The sequence below is a fragment of the Saimiri boliviensis genome, chromosome 2 (assembly GCF_048565385.1).
Source record: "Saimiri boliviensis isolate mSaiBol1 chromosome 2, mSaiBol1.pri, whole genome shotgun sequence".
Classification (NCBI taxonomy): Eukaryota; Metazoa; Chordata; class Mammalia; order Primates; family Cebidae; genus Saimiri; species Saimiri boliviensis.
This window is the reverse complement of record NC_133450.1, coordinates 58,211,260-58,234,630: the sequence shown is the minus strand read 5'-3', so window position 1 is coordinate 58,234,630 and position 23,371 is coordinate 58,211,260. Positions and strand designations below refer to the sequence as shown.

The 23,371-nt window shown below is 49.7% G+C and overlaps 1 long non-coding RNA gene across 1 annotated transcript; it reads left to right on the top strand.

Annotated features, from left to right (window-relative positions):
* The first annotated feature begins 8,286 nt into the window (after window positions 1-8,286).
* LOC141582635 (uncharacterized) lies at window positions 8,287-23,147 on the top strand. The gene is made up of 3 exons (XR_012515524.1): window positions 8,287-8,447; window positions 21,459-21,665; window positions 22,298-23,147. It is a non-coding gene; the product is annotated as an uncharacterized LOC141582635 (long non-coding RNA).
* The last annotated feature ends 224 nt before the right edge of the window (window positions 23,148-23,371 follow it).

The following is a 23,371-nucleotide window of genomic DNA, read 5'->3' as shown; positions in this document are numbered from 1 at the left end:
TACAGTAAGGAGCAGACAAGATGGCGCCGGTCAACGAGAGAGGTCATTTGCATAGTAAGGGCCGGGCCGGTCGGCCTTCCCCTGCTATCTAAATGTCATACCTGGTGGAACCAATCCGTAAGCCCTATGTAAATGAGACTCCGCCTCCTCAAACCTGCCTATAAAACTTGGCACGTCCACTGCCTGCCAGTCTTTTCCGCTGGGAGACCGGGAGATCTCTGTGCAGTGAGCTGTTTCTCATTTTCTTCTGTCTGTTTAGCTTCTGCTCCTAAACTCTTCGTGTGTGTCCAAGTCCTAAATTTTCCTGGCACGAGATGAAGAACCCCAGGGTATGTACCGCAGAAAACATAGCTGCTTCAAAAGTAAGCAGTGGTTGTCATAGCATATAAAGTCACCCCAATTTTAGTACTAAAAGAGAAGGACTGTATTTTAAAAATATAACCTTTGGGCCGGGTGCGGTGGCTCAAGCCTGTAATCCCAGCATTTTGGGAGGCTGAGCTGGGTGGATCACAAGGTAAAGAGATTGAGACCATCCTGGTCAACATGGTGAAACCCCGTCTCTACTAAAAAATACAAAAAATTAGCTGGGCATGGTGGCGTGTGCCTGTAATCCCAGCTACTCAGGAGGCTGAGGCAGGAGAATTGCCTGAACCCAGGAGGCGGAGGTTGCAGTGAGCTCAGATCGCGCCATTGCACTCTAGCCTAGGTAACAAGAGCGAAACTCCATCTCAGAAAAAAAAAAAAAAAATATATATATATATATATATATACACACATACACATATATACGTATATGTATACATATATATGTATATATGTGTATATATATATATATATACATATATATATATATATATATAAAACCTTTGGCAGAGTGTCGTGGCTCACGCCTGTAATCCCTGCACATTGGGAGGCTAAGGCAGGTGGATCACGAGATCAGGAGTTCAAGACCAGCCTGGCCAACATGGTGAAACCCTGTCTCTACTAAAAAATAGAAAAATTAGCTGGGCGTGGTGGTGGATGCCTGTAATACTAGCTACTTGGGATCCAGCCTGGGCAACAGGGTGAGACTCATCTAAAAAAAATAAAATATGGCTGGGCCTGGTGGCTCATGCCTGTAATCCCAACACTTTGGGAGGCTGAAGTAGGCAGATCAGGAGACCAGCCTGACTAACATGATGAAAGCCTGTCTCTACTAAAAATACAAAAATTAGCCAGGCGTGGTAGTGAATGCCTGTAATCCCAGCTACTCGGTAGGCTGAGGCCAGGAGAGTTACTTGAATCCGGGAGGTGGAGGTTGTAGTGAGCCGAGATGGCACCACTGCACTCCAGTCTGGGCGACAGAGACTCCATCTCAAAAATAAAATAAAATAATAAAAATATAACGTTTACCCCTTTTCTCTTATTCCCTCCCCCTACCTTCTTTAATAAACAAAAATAAAAATGTAACTTAATACTACAGTCACACTCTAAAAAACTAACAATAGGCCAGGCACCTTGGCTCCTGCCTGTAATCCCAGAACTTTGGGAGGCCAAGGTGGGAGGATTGCTTGAGCTCAGGAGTTTGAGACCAGCCTGGATAACATAGTGAGACCTCCTCTCTACAAAAACTAAACAAAATTAGCTGAGTGTTGTGACACATGCCTTTAGTCCTAGAGGCTGAGGTGGGAGGATCCCTTGAGCCTAGGAAGTCAAGGCTGCAGTGAGCTAAGATCACAACAGTATACTCCAGCCTGGGCGACAGAGCCCCCTCAAAACAAAACAAAGCAGGGAGATTTAGTCTCTTTTTTTAAATGTTTTTCTCTATTACTTTATCAGAAAAAAAAAGGCTATTAATGCTTAAAATTTGTTCTCAAAAACAGTCCACAGGTGAGCATGCCCAAATACCAAGAGGAAAAATGTCCCGGACTGGCCTTTCGGGGACACAGCTTAATCCAGTAGGGATGGGTGAGCCCTGCAGCAAAGGGTAAGGAGGATCTGGGAGCCAGGACAGTGAAGGGTGGGTAGGCCTGGGCCTCTGGGCCAGCATCCCCCTAAGCAGCGTTGCCTGTCTGCCTGCTCTGCAGGAGCCTTCCTCCGTGTATCTTGCCAATCGCAAGAGGCAAGAGGCGAGAGAGCATGGCAGGGAGCCAAGCTGCTCATGGGTGACAAGCCCTGAACCGGAGGCAGGCCCTCAGCCAATCTCCATCTCCCTCCCTTCCCCTCCCTTCCTCCATCTGTCTGTCTGTCTCTCTCTCTCTCTCTTTCTCTCTCTCTCTCTCTCTCTCTCTCTCATACACACACACACTCCCCCAGGGAGAGGACTCTGGTCTAATTATATCCTGGGAAGTGGGGCATGTTTCACGGCATGTTTAACTCCTGAGAGCCCTGTGCTAAAACCGTGGATGGGTCTAGACAGCTCAGAACAATGACCTGAAAGGGGGCCATTCTTGTAAGCTGGAGAGACAGCCCAGGGTAAGTACGCACCTACACAAGAGCTCGGTCGGTTGCCTGCAGTGGTCAGGAGGTGATGTGGCCACAGGGTGCGGGAGGCCCTGCAGGCAGCTACTCACACAGGCAGGGCCCGAGGCATCACAGGACCCTGGACTTCACACACTGGCCGGGCCTTTGTCCACACAGCAAGTGCCAAGGAAGAGCTCTGTGCCTCTGTGGGCCTGGCATCAATGCCTCCTTTTTCCTGAAGTTCCACAGTGCAAGCTGCCTGTGCCCCCCTGGCTCATGGGGTTGCAATGATGAAGGCAGGATGTGGAGAAAGGGGGACTTTGGCTGGTCTCTCCATGACCTCTGCCAGGGCTGGACCTCACAAAGGGAAGAAGTGAACAAAAGTCAGGAGGGCCTTTGCAGAGCATCCGTTCCACTGAGAGGAGTGACAGCAGCCACCTGACCCAGCCCAGGCCTTCCAAAGATGGCAGCAACCCCGGGGGGGTCAGTGACTGCCCCAAACTAAGGGAGGTGCCTGGGGCACTGACCCTGATCCAGAGAGCCAACCCCCACCCCGAACTCTCACCAAGGTTTAGGACAGGCTTTCCATCAGAAGAAGGCCGCAAGGTGGCCTGCCTGGAGCCCCTCAAGGAGAACACAGGGCTTCTCCAGTCAGGTGGCGGGGGCAGGGCCGGACTACAGAAGGTTATGGACACTGGACTTGACCTCTGGGCAGTGGGGAGCCACATGAACTTATTGAGCAGGAAGTCTCAGGATAAAAGTCCAACAGTGATACGTAAGGGAACTTAGGATGTAGAGAGCTGGGAGGTAGTCCAGGCTGGAAGCAGCTGCAGCTGCCCAAGAGTGAGAAAATGCAGATCTGGAGAGAGGTCAGGGGAATGAATCAGGTGCAAGATGCACTATGAGGAGCAGACCGCAGAGACTCTGGCTGACTCCCTGGCCGGCTGGCAGATGAGCGGCTGACTCAGGCCCATTCTTGTGTCTCGGAGCAGGAAACCGGCTCCGGCTACTTTAAGCAGAGGGGAATTTAATGGAAGCCCACAGTGGGGAGAGCTCACACAACAGATAGTAGATGGGGAAACCAGGCTTGGAAAAGTCAGGAAGTGAGGGCTCTGGGCATGGCCAGGACCCCAGGTCTCAGCCACCCCTGCTGCACCTGCTTTTGTAAAGGACCTGTCACCACCAATGTCCTCAGCTCACTCAGGAGCCAAAGCCCTGGACAAGAATAGCCAGTTGGCCAGGGGACACCACATTCCTGTCCCTCCAGGCTGGGGCAAGCTGGGAAGGATGTGACCCCTTTGGCTCTCCTTGAGGGAAGCAGGCATGAGGTGATCTCCTCCAAGGAGGTCAGGGTACTCTTAGGATGAGGCACTGGACACCCCTAAAACACAGCCAGCCTCCACCTGGCCTTGTCACCAAGCCACTGGTTCCCCAACTTGCTGAGCCCTCTCCCCACCCTCTTCCTCTCCTGAAACGTCCAGAGCACTGAGGAAGGTCCTGGCTCTGTAGGCCCCTCCCTCAGTTTACCCTTCATACTGTCCAGAACAAGCTCCCCATCTCCCTCAGAGTGAAGCCTGATGTCCTTCCAGGGCGCCCAGGCCTTTAATGCACCTGTCACGCCTCCTTGCCACAGTCTCTCCCACGGCAGGCACACCCTTACTTTTGGAGTGCTTTTGCCTGAAAGGCCTCTGAACCCACCCACCAGCCCTCTGGTCCTGCTGGGGCCGGCCAACCCCTCCTGAGCTACAGGTCGCCTGTCTCTCTCCTCAGGTTCCTAAACACTCCTTCTCCTTGATCCCACCACGTTTGTACAGGTCTCAACCAATGCGTTTATTCTGCCCAGAAATATCACATTTTGTGTCATTTGCTTGCAATCCTTTTTTCCCTTTTAATGATCACTCCTGGTTCCATCTTGTTCCCCCTCCCGTTTTTGCAGGTAGCACTTTTCCAGAATTTGGTGTGTCGTTTTCCAATCCATTCCAGCTTCATTTACACACCTGTGCCTCCACATCCCGTGCCTGGCGCAGCCTTGGTCAGTGTCGGTTTTCGTCCCATTGACAGGAGTGTCGTTGGGCTTCAGGTGCCATTCCAGGCCTTTGCTTTTCTGCTCAGCGCCCACTGGGCGATCCACAGGCCGTGCAGTGACCACTCCTCTGTCACCCCTGTGCCTCCCTCCTCAAAGGGCAGAACCTGTGTTTTTCTGCTCTGTGTTCCCAAGTAGGTGCTGGAGACATATTTTTGAATGAATATTTGCATGAGTCAAGACTCATTTTCAGTATTTCCATTGAAAATATCACATCCACACCCAGTTACAGGGCTCCCTTCCCACCTCCATCTCCCTAATGTCCTGCCTTTTTTTGAGTTCTAGGTTTTATATTTATTTTTGTTTTATTTTTTGAAACAGGGTCTCACTCTGTCACCCAGGCTGGAGTGCAGTGGTGCAATCTTGGCTCACTGCAGCCTCAACTTCCTGGGCTCAAGCCATCCTCCCACCTTAGTCTCTCAAGTAGCTGGGACTACAGGCATGCACCACCACGTCTGGCTAATTAAAAAAATTTTTTTCTGTCTCACTATGTTGCCCAGGCTGGTCTTGAACTTTTGTACTCAAGCAATCCTCCCACCTTGGTCTCCCAAATTGCTAGGATTACAGATGTGAGCCACTGCACCCAGCCTGCATTCTAGGTTTTAAATTCACATCCACCCTCTTTCACTCTTCCCTGCAACTCCCTGCTCCTCATCCAGCGTCTTCAGTCCTGCTGATCTTTTGAAGAACGTTTGAATATAGTTTGAAAAATACAAAATGAAATGACTATAAATAACCCCCCTCTGCCAGCAGGAATAAATCAAATTGCCAAATCCCAGGTAACAAAGTGATTACTAGGTATCACTGCAGACATTTTTATACATAACATAAGCAGTTTCCATATTATAAAAGTTATTTAAGCATAAATCTTAATGGCTTCATAATAGCCAAGTGAATTTAGTAATTTATCTGATGACTTCTCTATTAGATATTTTATTTCCATTTCCATTTTTTTGGTATTAGAAAAAATGTTGATTATAGAGTATCTCATGTATTTAAGGTTATAGCTTTTTTAAAATTTTGTGATGACAGCGTCTTGCTCTGTCACCCAAACTAGAGTGCGGTGACCCAATCTCGGCTCACTGCAACCTCCGCCTCCTGGGTTCAAGCAATTCTGCTGCAGCCTCCCTAGTAGCTGGGATTACAGGTGCCCGCCACCATGTCCAGCTAATTTTTGTATTTTTAGTAGAGATGGGGTTTCACCACATTGGCCAGGCTGGTCTCCAACTCCTGACCTCAGGTGATCTACCCGACTTAGCTTCCCAAAGTGCTGGGATTACAGGTATGAGCCACCATGCCTGGAATTTCATAAGAGCACTTACTGGCCAAAGGGCATGAGGTTGCTAAGGTTCCTTACATACATTTTGAAATCAGTCCATTTTATCCAAGCAAGCACGTCTCCCTCCTCCCAGCAGTGGCTTAGTGAGGGCACGTGTTCTACAACAGCACTTTCTGTAACCCTGGATGCTATACATTGTTAAATAAATCTTATTTTAAATATGTAGTTCTTTGATTATATATATTTTTCCCTTTTTTCCTTTTTTTTTTTTTTTCCAATACAGAGTCTTGCTCCATCACCCAGGCTAGAGTGCAGTAGCATGACCTCGGCTACTGCAACCTGAGTTCAAGTGATTCTTTTGCCTCAATCTCCCGAGTAGCTGGGATTACAGGCACGTGCCACCACACCCGGCTAATTTTTGTATTTTTAGTAGAGTTGGGGTTTCGCCATGTTGGCCAGGCTGGTCCTGAATTCCTGGCTTCCTGTGATCCACCTGCCTCCACCTCCCAAAGTGCTGGGATTCTAGATGTGAGCCACCACGCCTGGCCTGATTATATTTTTTTCAGCGGTTTCATAATCAATTGTGGATTTTTGTATGTGATTTATCTACTCATTCTTTACATATCTTGGAGTAACATTATTTTTCTTTAGAATTTAATCATATAGTACAAATTTCAACTCTTTGTCACCATGTCTGTCAATATCGTTTACCAGATTTTCTTTGCTTTCTTTTATTTTCCCCCAAGACAAAGTCTTGTTCTTGTTGCTCAGGCTGGAGTGCACTGGTGCAGTCACAGCTCACTGTAGCCTCGACCTCCCAGACTCAAGTGATCCTTCCATCTCAGCCTCCTGAGTAGTTGGGGCTACAGGCATGTGCCACCACACCTGGCTAATTTTTTAATTTTTTTGTAGAGATGGAATCTCATCATGTTGCCTAGGCTGGTCTTGAACTCCTGGGTTCAAGCAGTTCTCCCACCTCAACCTCTCAAAGCCCTGGGATTACAGGTATGAGCTACCACCAGGCTCAACCAGAGTCTTTTAATTTTTCTATTTTCTTTTTTTTTTTTGAGATGGAGTCTCACTCTGTTGCCCAGGCTGGAGTGCAGTGGCACAATCTTGGCTCACTGCAACCTCCACCTCCTGGGTTCAAGCGATTCTCCTGTCTCAACCTCCTGAGTAGCTGGGATTACAGGCGCCCACCACCACGCCCAGCTAATTTTTGTATTTTTAGTAGAGACAGGGTTTCACCATGCTGGCCAGGCTGCTGTCTTAACTCCTGACTGGCTCACTGTAGCCTTGACCTCCCAGACTCAAGTGATCCATACTCAAGTGATCTGCCCCCCTTGGCCTTCCAAAGCGCTGAAATTACAGGCATGAGCCACCACGCCCTGCCAAAGGTTATATATTTAAATTACAGTCCTTACAGCTGGTGTACAATGGCACAGTCCTTCTCTTTTAGGGATAAGTTCTAAAATTGGGATGACTTTATATGATAACCGCTGCTTACTTTTAAAGCGGCTGCATTGTCTAGGGTACATACCCTGGGGTTCTTCATCTTGTGCCAGGAAAACTTAGCATAGGACACACAAGAGGAGTTCAGGAGCAGAGGTTTAATAGGCAGAAGAGAAAGACACAGCTCTGTCTCTAGAGAAAGATAGGGGTCTCCCAGCAGAGAAAACCAGCGGGCCTCAGACGAGCCAGATTTTATAGGCAGATTTGAGGAGGTGGTGTCTCATTTACATTGGGCTCACAGATTGGTTCCATCAGGTATGACATTTACATAGCGCGGGGAAGGCTGGCCGCCCTGCCCTGATCTTGTTAAGCAAATGAACTCGCTCATTGACCAGCGCCATCTTGTCTGCTCCTTACTGTACACCTGGCTGATAAAGAGCCATTGTACACCAGGCTGGTGTACAATGGCACAATCTCGGCTCACTGCAACCTCCACCTCCTGGGTTCAAGCGGTTCTACCTCAGCCTCCCAAGTAGCTGGGATTACAGGCATGTGCCACCATGCCTGGCTAATTTTTGTATTTTTAGTAGAGATGAGTTTCTTCATGTTGGCCAGGCTGGCCTTGAACTCCTGACTCTAAGCTTAGCTGAGAGAAAGAATAGACCCAAAGTCAGGCAAGCAAGTTTTATTAACCTGCTGGGCTGCCCCGTAACAATCAGAGGAGGCAGCCCCGAGCTTACAAAACGAGCTTACAAAACTAGGGGTGTATGTGTAGTGACAGGGGCATAAGGGAATTTCAGGACTGAGATCATCTGTCAGCTTAAAACAGGCACAGAGATAGTTTGTTAACTTGTGACAGACTTAATACATCATCCTGCGACTTTTGTGGCGGCGGTTTTTAAAAAAACAGGATTTTACAGGTGTGTGTAAAACAGGAATTTACAAGTGCGGATAACAAGCATTTGTTTTCCCTTTCTTCCCCCAGCTACTCAGGTGGCTGTAATCAGGCTTTGCTTCGTTGTAGCACCTAGACAGGAGTCAGGAATACAGCTGCAGAGCAATCAGAGGCGGGGATCAGCTGGCGCGGAGGGGGTTTTCTGAGGCAGCTTGTTCCTAACACCTCACGTGATCCACCCACCTCAGCCTCCCAAAGTGCTGGGGTTACAGATGTAAGCCACTGCACCCTGCCTGGTAAGTACTTAAAATTTTTTTTTAAAACTTAAGTAGTTTGGCAAAACAAGCTACTATAAAGACATTCCATCCTTACAGTTTCTTGACTAATTATAGTTAATGTTCATACACATTTTATGTCTATTTATAAGAGCAAATGAATATTAATGAAAAAACTAGGACACCATTGATCGTGCTGTGTGTGAAAGTTTGGCTGGGATTTCACAACCTATTTATAGGCAAATTTTCTGTTAGCACTATTGCTTCTGGTTCATGAGATGAACTAATAGTCATTTCCTGGTGTTTCAGAAGAACGCCCTGGCTACCTGGCCCCAGCTAGTCTGCCATCGTCTCGCAGAAGCATATCATGTAATTCAGCCATTCCAGATCCAGTCATTTCTGAAAAAGTGAGAGCACTGTTTCTGCCAACCCAGAGTTCTTTGTAACTGAGCCCGTGTTTTCTGCAGAGAGTTTAGGAGGAGGTTCTTGGTTCAATCCGCCTCTTTAGAGGGAATAGCTGTGTTTGCAACACTTGCGGTTCTCCTTATGAAATGAACTGCTGAGTCACCTCTATGAGGAATTCCTGTAATGAGCTTCCTAGATTTCCCAAGATTCCTTTTATATTCATTTTTCCTTGATTAAGAAATGAGTGCAGGCTGGGTGTGATGGCTCACAACTGTAAGCCCAGCCCTTTAGGAGACCGAGGAAGGAGGATCACTTGAGCTTAGGAGTTTGAAACCAGCCTGGGCCACATGGTGAAACACTTCTCTACAAAAAATGCAAAACAATTAGCTGGGCAGGGTGTTGCATGCCTATAGTCCCAGCTACTTGGGAGGCTGAGGCAGGAGAATTGCTTGAACCTGGGAGGTGGAGGTTGCAGTGAGCTGAGATCACACCACGTACTCCAGCCTGGGTGACAGAGGAAGACCCTGTCTCAAAAAAAAAAAAAAAAAATGAGTAGCCTAGTAAATGTCACAAAAGGTAAGGAGACATGGGTGTTTACAGCTGAGACTCCTTCAGGTGCAGTTCAGGGAGCTTTGAAACAGAACCACTTTCCTTCCTTCCTTTATCTTTTTCCTTTCTTTCTCTCTCTTCCTTTTTTCTTCTTTTTTTTTGTTTTGTTTTAGATATGAGGTCTATAATATGTTGCCCAGGCTGGTCTTGAACTCCAGGGCTCAAGTAATCCTCCTGCCTGGGCCTCCCAAAGCTCTGGGTTTACAGGTGTGAGCCACCGCACCCGGTCCAGAACCTGCCCTTCTATTTGCTAAGGGCTCTATTCACAGATGTGGGAAAGACTGCTGGCAGGGACCCTTTCTGGGAAAAGAGGGGCCAGCTGCACACACAGTGTTGACTTTCTGCCCAAATGGTCTGCTTCAAAAGGCCACTTCATCTTAAATGGAACTTTTATTTCCCGCTGCTCAGTGCCCCAGGCCTCCCCTATCCTGATGAGGGGAAGGCACTTTTCTTTTCTTTTGAGACGGAGTTTTGCTCTTGTTACCCAGGCTGGAGTGCAATGGCGCGATCTCGGCTCACCGCAACCTCCGCCTCCTGGGTTCAGGCAATTCTCCTGCCTCAGCCTCCTGAGTAGCTGGGATTACAGGCACGTGCCACAATGCTCAGCTAATTTTTTGGTATTTTTAGTAGAGAAGGGGTTTCACCATGTTGGCCAGGATGGTCTCAATCTCTTGACCTCGTGATCCACCCACCTCGGCCTCCCAAAGTGCTGGGATTACAGGCGTGAGCCACCGCGCCCGGCCAGGGGAAGGCACTTTTACTACTGTTTCTGGCTTGCTAGTCCTGCATCTTGGCTTGCCTTCCAGCGTTACTGTTTTCGCTTTGTCTGAGACAGGGTCTCACTCCATCTCCAAGGCTGGAGTGCAGTGGTGCAATCACATTTCACCGTGGCAGCCTCAACCTTCCAGGCTCAACCTTCCAAGCTCAAGCAATTCTACCTCAGCCTTCTGAGTAGCTGGGACTACAAGTGCATGCCACCACAACTGGCTCTTTTTTCTTTTTTGTAGACACAGGGTCCCATGATTTTGCCCAGGCTGGTCTCAAACTCCTGGGCTCAAGCATTCCTCTTGGTTTTGCCTCCCAAAGTGCTGGGATGACAGGCATGAGCCACCTCGCCCAGCCCAGCCTCATGGTTGAGCAGTCTGAACAACCAAGCTCCTGGTGAGAATTCTATGACCTACCCTCCAGCAGGCAGCAACAGGATTGGGCCCAGGGTCCAGCTGGACACATCCCTTGAGCTTCTGACCTCGTGATCTGCCCACCTCAGGCTCTCAAAGTGCTGGGATTACAGGCCTGAGCCACCATGCCCAGTCTTTTTTTGTTTTTATTTATTTATTTTTTTGAGACGGAGTTTAGCTCTTGTTGCCCAGCCTAGAGTACAATGGCATGATCTTGGCTTACTGCAACCTTTGACTCCAGGGTTCAAGTGATTCTCCTGCCTCAGCCTCCCTAGTAGCTGGTATTACAGGTGTTGGTCACCATGCCCCCCTGATTTTTTGTATTTTTAGTAGAGGTGGGATTTTGCTATGTTGCCAGGATGGTCTCAAACTCCTGACCTCAGGTGATCCACCTGCCTCAGCCTCCCAAAGTGCTGGGATTACAGGCATGAGCCACTGCACCTGGCTGCTGGACACATTCTTTATGGCCTCCTCTTCCCCACCGGTCAGCCAAGGATCTGGTTTGAGCAAGGCTTTCTCACAGTTCAGGGTCATGGAACTGCTGGAGTTTTCACTGTGAATAACCCAAGAAAAACTTCGTTGCTCTTGGGGCTGGTTTGCCTGGGCAGCCTTTGTGAGCTCCTGCTCAGAGGACCCCTCAATACCCCATCAAAGGAGGGAGGCCACCACAGAGTCACTTCTGGGAAGGCAATAGAACACAGTGGTTCATGGTGGCCTCCTGGCCTCACTGCCTGCTAACCATGGGACCTTGAGTACATCTAACATTTCTGTGCCTCCATTTACTTACCCTTCAATTGAAGGTGTGGTAGTTCCTACCTATGGCATGAAAAGAAGTAACCCAAATGCCTGACCTATGGTCAGTTCTCAATAATGTGACCATTAATATTAACTATTGGGGCCAAGTGCAGTGGCTCACACCTGTTGTCTCAGCACTTTGAGGGGTTGAGGCGGATGGATCACTTAAGGTTAGGAGTTTGAGACCAGCCTGGCCAATATGGTGAAACCCTGTCTCAACTAAAAATACAAAAATCAGCCAGGCATGGTGGCATGTGCCTGTCCCAGCTGTTCATGAGGCAGAGGCACAAGAATTGCTTGAACCCAGGAGGTGGAGGTTGCAGTGAGCTGAGATCATGCCATTTGCACTCCAGAGCTAGACTCTCAAAAAAAAAATTTTAGTTATTGGGCAGTGGGAAGACTATGAAGACTTTTTTTTTTTTTTTTTTTTTGAGATGGAGTCTCATTCTGTTGCCCAGGCTGGAATGCAGTGGCATGATCTCAGCTCACTGCAACTTCAGCCTCCTAGGTTCAAGCAATTCTCCTGCCTCAGCCTCCTGAGTAGCTGGGATTACAGGCGCACGCCACCACGCCCAGCTAATTTTTGTATTTTTACGTTTCGCCATGTTTGTCAGGCTGATCTTGAACTCCTGATCTCATGATCCACCTGCCTCAGCCTCCCAAAGTGCTGGGATTACAGGCATGAGCCACCTCGCCCAACCTTTAAAGATTAACTTATTTTGTTTTATTTTTTATTTCTGAGACGAAGTCTCGCTCTGTCGCCCAGGCTGGACTGCAGTGGCACAACTCACTGCAACCTCCGCTTCCTGGGTTTAAGCGATTCTTCCACCTCAGCTCTGAGTAGCTGGGACTACAGGTGCGTGCCACCACACCTGGCTAATTTTTTGTTTTTTTTTTTTGTTTTTTTTTGTTTTTGAGACAGAGTCTCTCTATGTCACCCAGGCTGGAGAGCAGTGGCATGATCTCAGCTCACTGCAATCTCCACCTCCCAGATTCAGGTGATTCTCCTGCCTCAGCCTCCTGAGTAGCTGGGATTACAGGTGTGCGCCACTATACCCAGCTAATTTTTGCATTTTTAGTAGAGATGGGGTTTCACCATGTTGTTCAGGCTGGCCTCGAACTTCTGGACCTCGAACTCCTGACCTCGTGATCCTCCTGCCTCGGCCTCCCAAAGTCCTGGGATTGCAGGTGTGAGCCACCACACCTGGCCCAATTTTTTGTAGTTTTAGTAGATACAGGGTTTCACCAGATTGGCCAGGCAGATCTTGAACTCCTGACCTCAAGTGATCTGCCCACCTTGGCTTCTCAAAGTGCTGGGATTACAGGCATGACCCATCACACCAGGCCTATGAAGACTTTTTTTTTTTTTTTTTTTTTGAGACAGAGTTTCGCTCTCGTTACCCAGGCTGGAGTGCAATGGCGCGATCTCGGCTCACCGCAACCTCTGCCTCCTGGGCTCAGGCAATTCTCCTGCCTCAGCCTCTAAGTAGCTGGGATTACAGGCACGCGCCACCACGCCCAGCTAGTTTTTTGTATTTTTAGTAGAGACGGGGTTTCACTATGTTGACCAGGATGGTCTCGACCTCTTGACCTCGTGATCCACCCTCCTCGGCCTCCCAAAGTGCTGGGATTACAGGCTTGAGCCACCGCGCCCAGCCAACCTATGAAGACTTTTTATCTGCCCTGTTTCAGAAAATAATCCCAGTTGGTCCCACTAATTGGAGTCAACACTCACACCACCCTCACCTGGGCTGCAGAAGGCCTTGTCTCAGCCAATAGACTAGGGACATAGCACCTAGACCAGGCGTCCCCAAACTATGGCCTTTGGGCCGCATGCGGCCCCCTGAGGCCATTTATTCGGCCCCCCGCCACACTTCAGGAAGGGGCACCTCTGTCATTGGTGGTCAGTGAGAGGAGCACAGTATGTGGCAGCCCTCCAACGGTCTGAGGGACAGTGAACTGGCCCCCTGTGTAAAAAGTTTGGGGACGCCTGACCTAGACCTTCACTCCAATCCTTGGATTTCTGTGACTTCTATCCTATAATCACTGTCCACATTCAGCATACACACCTCAGGTTAGGCATGAATCAGGAGGTGGAAGGTTGCTCAGGAACCTGTGTACTATGCAGGAAAAAGGAACACTTGCATCACACAGTCAATGTGGATTGATACCTGTATTTTCACCCCACTTTGGAAGATCCTAAGAGATGGGATCTCAGAGTCGGGAACAGTCACCACTCCCATAAGGGTTATCAGGGAGGGCTTTGTAACCATCCAACAGGTTCTTCTTGCCCAGTGCCCAGATAGAGCCAATTTATCGAGACAGGGAAACTGCAGTAGAGAGTTTAGTACACCAAGAGCTGACTAAATAAAAGACCACAATTTTATTACTACTAAATCAGCCTCTCTGAAGATTCGGAGGCTAGGATTTTTCAAGAATAGCTCGGTGGGCAGGGGGCTAGGGAATCGGTACTGCTGAATGGCTGGGGATACAATCATAGTGGTGTGGGAAATGATCTTCTTGCACTGAGTCTGTTTCTGGGTGTGGGCCACAGAAAAGTTGGGTCAAGAGGCCTGGTCTTCAGAAATGCAAATGGCTGAAAAGCCATCTCAGAAGGCCAGTCTCAGTTTCTACAATCGTGATGTATGTGATATAAGAAAGCAGTTCAAGAAGTTGCAAATCTTGTGACTTCTGGAATAATGGCTGGTAATCATTGAACTATGTGTACATCTTAGCAGAGCTCAGGCCCCTCCCATCCTCCTAACCTGGTGGCCTTTCATTAGTGTTACAAAAGCGGTTTAATTTTGGAGAAGAGCTATTATCATTTAAACTATAAACTACATTTCTCCCAGAGGTACCTTGGCTCACAACTAAGAATAAGCCAAGGGCACTTTGGAGGTGAAAGGCAGGGTGGAGTTGGTTAGGTCAGATCCCTTTCATTGTCGTCATTTCCTCACTGTTAAAATGTTTGCAAAGGCAGTTTCAGCTTCTGGAAGAGGTGGCATTTACTTTCCTTAATATGCCGAGGATCACCCCTTCCTAGCTTCTGAACAACCAGTTTTCAATGAAGTCTCTTTGGTCTGCGACTCCAGGCTTTTGGCAAAGGGTTTAGAAAAGCTGCTCAGAGAATGCCAAGCGCCAGGAAAGCAAGATGAGAGGGGAGGGCACTGCACCACGCTGGGAATCCTGGGTTCTGGTCCAGCTTTGCAACTCATGAGCAAGTTCCAACTCCCAGACCCCTTCCTGGTCTGTGAAATTCGGGTGATTAGGGAATTGGTCAGAAGCTCTCCTCTAGCTTGCAAAGTCTAGTTTCCTTTGCATTCCAGTCCCCGCCCCAACCCGGCCTGTACATCTGGACACCTGGAGAAGATGCGACGAGATTGATCTGACTCATGTTACGGTAACAGGATGCGTTTCATGCTGCTCTCTGGACCTGGAAAAAAACAAGAGTGCCAAGCATGGACCAGCCTGTGAGCGTTTCCTGTTTCTCCGAAAGCTGACTGGCTGTCGGTATCCCGGGGCCATGCATGCCAAAAAAAAAAGGCAGCATCTCCTGATCTGCCCAGGCCCCTGGCCACCCCTGTGTCTTCTAGGACTGGGTGTGGCCCCTGGTCCGCTTATTGGCATCTGGCCCAGGAGCTGAGAGGTGTCATCCCTGCCGTCCCATGGGTGGAGCTGGTGTGGAAGGAGGGATCCATCCGCAGCCCAGCCACACCTGCAGGGCAACTGTGTGCCCAGGTGTCCCAGCACCCGGCCTGGTACATCGGAGATCTCAGTCAGATCCATGATGATTCCTGGTGCCTCCGGAGGCCCCACCTGGGGAGGAATGTGTTTGTCGAATCCATGGATCTGAAACGGGAGTTCGTGGCGGGGCCTGCTCCCAGAATGTATTCATTCACACTGCCAGACTCCAGGCCCATCAGTTCCTTCAAATCCACCAAGCTGAGATCTTCCAGGCCCTGAGACCCCAGCATGGAGGGTGGTGTTCATGGAGGCCTTCCTGACAGGATCGGGTGGGGTGAGGAGAGAGTTTAAGAGACCTGTTGTGCAAATCGCTAGTGTGATGAGCCAGAGTCTGCTGTCACGCACGTGTAATGGTTTAATGAAGGAACCATTTACAAAGGCCAGGGCCCAGTGTGAGGCAGCCACGAGGGTTGGTGTTGGACACGGGGCTTGTGGCAGCTGCCTGGATCCCACCTGGCCCTGGCGGGAGCCTGGACCCAAAGATGACCCAGGGAGAGAAAGAAAGCGGGGTGTGGGCGTGGGCATGGTCGTGGGCGTGATGCGGCCCTCAGGTGACCCGCAACGCCTGTGAAGAGACCGCAGGGAGTCGAGGGAGTAAATCCCAACCTCGTTCAGCCTCCGCCGCCCATGTTCGCGCCGCCCATCTTCGCCGCGTTTCCCCTGGGCTGAGCACAACCAGAATCCAACGGGACAAAGCCGCAGCATCACTGTCCCCAAGATGTGGCCAGAGGGACAAATGTCAGCACAGCTAGCTGATGTTTAAGTGGTTTTCTTTTGTCTTTGCAATTTAGAGATAACTGTATGAAAAAATGGCTGCATTCCAGTATCTCAAGAGTTAAAAAAAATCTCACCCCAGACTCCCTGCACTGGGTTTGCAGGCTGCTTTCTGGCAGAGTCTGGGAGGGTGTCCCCAGGCATTTGCTCTCCTGTCCCTGTGGTCACCCGGGAGGTCTGGGCAGGCCAGGCGCTCTGTCCAGGAAAGCTCCTGGAGTGGGAGCAAGCTCTGAATCACACGTTCCACCCTGACACCCCTTAGAAATGTAAGCTGCCTGTCATTGATTCTTCGGCCAGCCACTTTTTACACAGTTCCAGCTAAATGAAGGCACCAGTGGCTGCCCATTGCTTAATAGTGGGAGTGCAGTGACACTATTCACCTCTCTGGGGTGAGGGAGGAAACCAAAGAAAAAAAATGAGAATAAGTACACTTCGCATCCCAGTATCATAAAATATTACAAAGAGTTTTGCTTTTACAAAATCAAACCACCCACAACTGTACCTCCCAAGTAAAAGTGCACCTTTACTTGTAAGCAGAGGGATGAGGAAACACACTGGGGACACGGACTCATTTCCAGTGCACAGCTTTAGGGACCAGTGTCAGGGTGGTTGTAAAGATCACATTCAGAACGAGCTCTTCCCAGATGTCAAGTCACAATGCGGAGTCCCCACTGCACCTCCAACCCCAAGGCTACCCGCTAGCCTTACCCTCTAAGGCTCAGCTGGGAGTGCAATGAGCTAAAATAAGCCAACCCCAATGGAGTGCAGGGCCCCAGGGGAGCTCCTTAGCCATGTGGAGTCCAGGTTTGCCCCCATGCCAGGCTGCTACAGGGAGGGGCCATTCATCCAAATGAACCCCTGAGCTGCTGGGAGAAGGGGGTGAAGGGAGAAGATGTCCCCTCCCAGGTGGTTCCCAGGTTCCAGGGAGAAGCATAGATCATGCCTCCATCCATCCCAGAAGAGAAGAAGAAGGGTCCTGGGGAAGAGGGGGCCTGAGTCCCATGCAGGCTGGGAGGAGGTGGGTGAGGTGGCTGGTGTGAAGCTGCAAGTTCCCTTTACATATCGAAAGCTGCTAGTTGCAGCCGGATGTAGGGGAAAGTGTCGGGGGAGATAAGGGGCCCCATGAGCAGAGTACCCCACCATGGGAAGATAAAAATAGAAGTAGAGTTCTCCCCACCTCCACCCCAGCCAAAGAATGTGTGAAAAGCCACTCTGGAATGCCGCAGAAGCAGCCATGCAAATTAAACTCATTAAATGAAACACTACAAGTCCAGGGCCTAGCACTGACTTGCCACATGGTAGGTGCACAGTAAATATTGCTACACACACACACACACACACACACACACACACACACACACACCTGTGTCTGGCCCCACCACAAGCTGAAATGCACACCTGCTTGATCTGTTCACCCGGCACCTCCTTGACAGGCATGACCTCGGCTGCCAACGATTGCAGGCCTCCCATAACTGGCCACAGCAATCCCAGCGCAGCGCCCCTGGCATGGGAGGGGCATGGCAGGGCAGCCCTCACTGCAGGTGTCAGCCCTAGTGGGCTGGGTTCCAGGCAAGCATTCTACTGCCAAGTCTCCACAGGGGTGAAGATTCTCCCAGAGCTGGACCCTTTGATTCCAGGTGCAGGACCCTTTGATTCCTGGGGCGCCTCTTCACTTCTACCTCCTTTTTGCCAACCAACCTGCCCTGCTCCACATTTGGAGACAGGTAGCTGGGTCCCTCCACTTCAGGCTCCCTGCAGGGTGGCCCTGGGGTGTCAGGTCTGGAGCAGGCAAGGAGAGGCTGCAAGACAGTCTCCCAGTGACTCAAGCCAAGCCAACCCTTCACTAGCCAGAGGAGTCAACCCCTCCATTCTGATGTGGAGTTCAGTCTCCTCCACCATACACTTGCCCAAAGAGTTGAGAGACTGAGTATAGGGAAGGACAGGGATAACACTGAGGGCTGAACCCTAGGGGGTGGTGCCAACCTGGATTTTGTATCAGAGCAGGCTAAGAGCGAGGACTGTGTCAGAGCACCCACTGTGTGCTTGGTTCTGTGCCAAGACTTTGCATGGTCTCATTTCATCTTTACCACAACTTGGTCAGGTAGGTGTTCAAGACCCATTTTACAGATGAAGAGACTGAGGCACAAAGTTTAATCTGGTTGCCAGAGTCACACAGCTCTCTGAGAGGGGTGGCCTCTGGCTCTATTGGAGGTGCTATGTTTTCTGACTCAAGGTTGGGGCTGGGGTGGATCTGGGTAAAAGGCTGCGGATGGACTTCAGGCTACAGCCCAAGGAACCATGTGGGGCAAGGCTGGCTCGGTGGGCGTGCAGTGCTGTCACACATGGGTCAATACTGTGGGTGCCCTGCTGGCCAGTGGAAGAGGTTTACACAGGCCTCGCTGTCCCCAAGGTCACCAGGCCCCCTCCTCTGCAGTAAGTGGGGGTCCCCAAGCCTTAGATTACAGCGTGGGTGACGACTTCTTTCTGCCTTCCCAGTTGATGCCCTTGGAAAAGCCCCTGCTTCCACCATGGGCCACAGATGCTGTGTAATTTCCTGTGGGTCAGCCCTCCAACAAAGGCTGTGACGGGGACATGACTCAGGCCTTGGCCTGCCACCGACAAGCCACCAGCTGCGTGGCTCCCAGCTGACTCGGTGGACACAGGAGCGGCACCCACTGGCTTCCCCCATGTCTGCTTATTCCTGCATTAGGAGAGGTGCACCCGCTGAGGCAATGGGCCAGGCAGACTGTGGGTCACACCGGACCCAGAGCATGTCAGGAACTGAGAGCGGTTCTGGGTCATCACTGGGGAGAACTGTAACTGAGATAGACCCTCCGCCAGCTCTGGAGCAAGTCAGGAGCCTCCAGGCTCAGGAACCTCCGTGGCACCAGCAAGCTGTTGGAGCTGGGCCTGCTCTCCCCATCCTCTACCCCCAAGGAAGAACGTTTTCCAGTTTTCCACAGGAGAGCCGCAGGTGAATTTGCTCTTTTTGGAGAAAGGTGGTTTGCTTAGATAATTTTTTTTTAAAAAAGAAATCAAACCCATTCAGTGGTTATTTCAAGCTGCCTTCCAGGAATTCACCATGGATATACAGGCCCTGGAAAGGCTGCAGCAGACAGCAGGCCTTTGGAAAACAAGAAAGGTCATCTTTGGATGATCCCTTGGGGTGGGCCCCTCAGGGTGGGGAAAGCACAGGCCAGGGCGCCAGTCATACTTCTGGGCAATTTGAAGTCATGTGTTCTGTGTCACCAAGGCCGTGACTCATCCCTGTGCTTGCCGAAGCTCATTCACAAAGGGGCGAAACTGCTCAGCAGGCACTTTTCCGAGTGAGGGCTGCCTACCTCCCAGAGGGGAAACCGGGGCCATGGGAGGTAGGCCTGGCCATCCATGTTCAAGCCTTGCAGGCAGGGGCCCCTCAGAGCCAGGACCAGGAGAGTTCAGTTCTGGGTCCCCATCCCCCAGGACTTCAATGAATGTCTGTTAGATGAATGAATGAACAACGGAAGAAATGAAGTGAAGCTGGTACAAAACCCTAAAGCTCCTCCTTTTGATGTAGATGTTCGCTGTGTTCTTGCTCCTCAGGGAAGAGGAGGGACGCTTACGTGACCCGTGGGAGGGAGGCTGGACCTCAGAGTGAGCCGGCAGTGGCTGAGGGCACAGAAGCTATGTGCCCAAGGGCTGGCTCTCCTTCCACATCCCTCTAAGAAGGTGGGAGCTGTCCTGGAATCCTTTGAGGGGATAGGGCCACTCGGTATCTGGGCTATTTCCGGAGTTATAAATAGATCATATTGTTTGTGATTCTTAAAGGCATTTCAATTGTTTTTATTTATTGAGACAGAATGTCACTGTGTTGCTCAGGATGGTCTCGAACTCCTGCCTTCAAGTGATCCTCCTATCTGAGCCTCCCAAAGTGCTGGGATTACAGGCATGAGCCACTATGCCTGGCTCAGATGAGGCTTTTATTTTTTTTTATCTTTATTTATTTATTTTTGAGACAGAGTCTCTGTCGCCCAGTCTGGAGTGCAGTGGCACGTGATCTTGACTCACAGCAACCTCTGTACCCCAGGGTTCAAGTGATTCTCCTGCCTCAGCCTCCCAAATAGCTAGGATTACAGGTGTCTGCTACCATGCCTGGCTAATTTTTTATTTTTAGTAGAAACAGTGTTTCACCATCTTGGCCATGCTGGTCTTGAACTCCTGATGTCATGATCCAACCACCTTGGCCTTCCAAAGTACTGAGACTACAAGCATGAGCCACTGCGCCTGGCCTATTCATTTATTTTTTGAGATAGAGTCCTGATCTGTCACCAGGCTGGAGTTCAGTGGCATGATCTTGGTTCACTGCAACCTCTGCCTCCCGGGTTCAAGTGATTCTTGTGCCTCAGCCTTCCAAGTAGCTGGAACTATGGATCTGCACCATCACACCTGGCTAATTTTTTTTTTTTTTTTTTTTTTTTGAGACAGAGTCGCACTTTGTCATCCAGGCTAGAGTGTGGTGGCACGATCTTGGCTCATTGCAATCTCCACCTCCCAGTTTCAAGGGATTCATGTGCATCAGCCTCCCGAATAGCTGGGATTACAGGCCTCCGTCTCTATACCCAGCTAATTTTTGGATTTTTAGTAGAGATGGGGTTTCACCATGTTGGTCAGGCTGGTCTCAAACTCCTGGCCTCAAGTGATCTGCTCACCTCAGCCCCCTAAAGTGCTTGGATAAGAGGGGTGAGCCACCGTGCCTGGCCAAACTAATAAATATATATATATTTTAAATTATTATTATTGTGCTCCTTACAACAACAAAGGCCTGGTGATAGATGCTAAGAGCCCAGTCTAGACCCGGGCAGTCAGGCTGGGAGGTGTGAGCAGCCACTTGTGGGCCTCGGTCAGGCTGTCCTGACAGAGTGGATGGAGGAGGTGTCTATCCATGCTGCAGGGTCCCCACCCTACTGCACCTCCTCCCTGGCTGAGAATCCCCACCCTTAGTTGCTCCTGTAGGCTGGACAGCTATGGTTGGGGCAACTGTCACCCAGAGATTGTGGAGACAGTTCTAGGCTTGCCTAAGGGCTCTGGGATCTGAAATCTGGACCACATAGTACAGCAAGATAAACAGTACACAGCTGATTCTCGAGTGTGTCTAAAATTCCAAAATGATTCCAGAATTAATGAGACCTCCTGGGTAACTAGTACCTAAAAGCTTAACCTGGGGCAGCACTCCACCTGGGCCCCCTTCTCTGCCTGCCTCACCCATTCACGAGACATCATCGGGCCTCCATAGAGACACCTCCCTTCATAGTAAGGAGTCCGCTTGGCCCAGACTTCTGGAGTTGGGAGATGGAGGCTTCCCCGAGCCTGGCTCATCATCCCGGAATTCTTTATTTCTCTCTCCTGATTTGGATTTTTGTTTTCTATATTTCCTATGATTTCACTTTTTCTTTTTCACAAAGTCTTTTTTTTCTTGAAGTATTTCTCCTTTTCTCTTTCCTTTGTCTTCTCCTTAGTAAATCAAATTGCCTAATTGTCCACCTGGCAGGTGAGGACTGGAACCCAGGGAGCATGTGGCACTGGACAGAGGCTTCCAGTGGAGGCCAGAGCTTGGTCCACCCGCACAGCAGCAGATCCACGGGTCTCCCTGGACCCTCTGTGTCCGAGTGTCCATCTGGGAGCTTCCACTGAGGGGCACGAGAGAACGGAAGCAGAAGAAGACACCGAGGGTTGGCTTCTTAAGAGAGAGAAAAAGGTAAGGAGAATAACTTAACGGTTTTGTCAGGCTGATCACGCTAATGGCCACAACACTGAAGCTGAGCGGGTCAGTAATGCAGCAGGCATTCCTGCCGGAGGGAGAATCCAAGTTTGCTCGGCCCCGCCATCCCTGAGGCAGGATTTCTCACTCCCGGGGCCTTCCACAGACGTGCATTTTACCATTCTCTAACCATAAACAAATGAAAATCTTCGTGGCATACAGCTTTAAAAGACCATTGTCTCGAAAAGGAAATTGGAACAGCATTTTCCCACACGTTCAAGGAGTTGTGATTACTCAGAACACCCTCTCGACATTCTTATGAACATTTGAGAAATTCCCACTGCCTCCTGTTGCCCTTAGAGCAGGGAGCCAGGGATGTGCACACTCAGACAAGTGCTTCTGGGCTCACAGCAGCTGCACAAACCATTGCGCAACTGTAAGCGGGGTGCATGCGTGTGTGTGTGTGTGTGTGTGTGTGTGTGTGTGTGTTAATTTGCTTGATAATGAAAGGAAATGCAAATAAAGAAATAATGGCTTCTGGTAAATTTATGCCTAAAAGATGACTGCCTTCGTACTCTCTAGCCCACTCACCTCCTCAAAATTCCTCCCAAGATTTTTTTTTTTTCCAGGAGCTTATTTCCCAGAGCAGTATTCCAGGATTGCTGCAGGACATGTGACAATGGAATTACTTCCATGAGAGCCTGACTGTGGGGCTTAAAGTTGTCCCTAAGCCCAGAGACGGATGCAGGTACTCTCCACAGTGGAAGGGCCTTCTGGCTACCAGCCACCCATGCAGAGTGAAATTCCAGGCGCACAAAAAAGACGTGGGGAGTCTTGGCAAATACTGAAGCCACTGCTAGAAAAGACGGGCCCCACACAAGCCTGCCCCCATCACTCCGTGGAGACAGAGATGGTTCACTGTGGTCCCCCACAGCCATGCCGGGTGAGCCCGTGGGAGGCTGAATGTGTCCAGGGGAGACCTTTGTGCCCTGCTAACCCGGGGCCTGCCAGAAGCCCAAAGAAGTGCCTGCAGTTAGCCAGGAAGGAGCAGAGACAGGAAAGCAGAGAATTCTGGAAAATAACGTTTCCCAGCGTCATCTGTTTGGGCGAATGCTGTTGGCAGGTAGACATCTGCCTTAATTTCTTATTTTTTTTTTCTCTTTATCAGCAGCATGAAAATCTGCCTCAATTTCTAAAGAATAGTCTGATTTTCTAAAAAAGGAGAAAGGAAGTAAGGAGGAAGGGAGGAAGGGGAAAAAGGGAAAAATAAAGAAAAAAGAAAAGAAAAGGAGATATAAATGTTCTAGATCTGTGCTGTTCACTGCCCACATAGTGCTAGTGGGCACCAAAATGTGGATGGTCTGAAACGGGATTCACTGTAAGTGTGAAATACACACTGGGTTTCAAAGGCTCAGTGAGGAAAGGGATCTGTAAAATAAGTAACAATCGTTGCCATCAATTACATGTTGAAATAATAATCTTTTGGCTGGGCATGGTGGCTCATGCCTGTAATCTTAGCACTTTGGGAGGCCGAGGATCACCTGAGGTCAGGAGTTCAAGACCAGCCTGGCCATGATGGTGAAATCCCATCTTTAAAAAAAAATTTTTTTTTAAATAGTCTTTTAATGATTTTTTTATTAAGCAAAATAGATCATAATTTGTTTTACCTGTTTTTATTTATTTTTCATTTTTTGAGAGGGAGT